Raw genomic sequence first — 1,168 nt, 5'->3', positions numbered from 1 at the left:
AAAGGTTTAGCCCATTCGTCAAGTTCTGTGCCTTGAAACATTAACTCTGTAGGTGTAAAGCCTGTTGAAGTATGAATTAAATTATTTACAATATGCTGAAATGGGGCTATGTATTCTACCCACTTTGTCTGTTTATTTGGTATATAAGTTCTTATAAAGCGATTAAATTCTTTAAAATTTTTCTCAATCGGGCTCGATTCTGGGTGAAATTTGGATACCAATATATGTTTTATGTTTTGAGATTCGTGAAATGTTTTCCATTTATTACTAGTGAAGTTTGCTGCATTATCAGTTAATACAATTTTCGGTTTTCCCACTAGTGGTATGTAGTCTTCCATCATGCGTTTGAATATTGCTCCCGAGAGTACTGCTTTTATAGCAGACATTTTTAAGTACTTTGTGAAGACATAATAAAATGTGATCACATATCTAACTCCTCCCCTAGCTCATGGATATGGTCCTGCTGCGTCCACGGAAACTAGTTCTCTTGGTCTAGTTGGAATGATTGGGTGTAATACGTCCAAACAAGATCTATTAATATGTTTAACCTTCCGACATGTTGTACACTTTTTTATTATTTGTTCAATCCTGCATCTGAGATTCGGGAAGTAACAATACGTTGATATTTTCGCTGTACATTTTGATACCCCATAGTGTCCCCATACTCTGTGTGTGTATCTAATCAAATTGTCTATGTGTTCTTCTGGGATGCATACACACCAGGTGTTGGATTGTGGATTGCGCCTGGAGAAAAGAACATCATTTGACAGTATGTAATATTGTTTCAGTGTATTATTGTCATCTGCCTGCAGTTTTTGTATAACTTGTCTCCATCTATTGTCTTCCTTCTGTAGTTTGCTCATGTCTTTACACATCTTTCTGTAATATGGTTGAAATGTGCCATCATGCATCAGAAAAACTCTAAAATCGGAAGTCTGTTCGATCAATTCATTGAACTCGCTCAAGCCTTGTGGCAAGCGCGATAGTGCGTCGGCAATTACATTCTGTTTACCCTTGATGTAAACTATCTCAAAATCAAATTCCTGGAGGAATAAACACCAACGTGCAATCCGTTTGTGCAACAATTTACATGTGAGTAAAGACGATAATGCTTGATGGTCACAAAACACTCGTGTATGCCTTCCCCAGAGATAGTATTGGAACTTGC

This window comes from Schistocerca serialis, chromosome 9, assembly GCF_023864345.2.
Source record: "Schistocerca serialis cubense isolate TAMUIC-IGC-003099 chromosome 9, iqSchSeri2.2, whole genome shotgun sequence".
Classification (NCBI taxonomy): domain Eukaryota; kingdom Metazoa; phylum Arthropoda; class Insecta; order Orthoptera; family Acrididae; genus Schistocerca; species Schistocerca serialis.
This window is presented reverse-complemented; position numbering follows the sequence as displayed.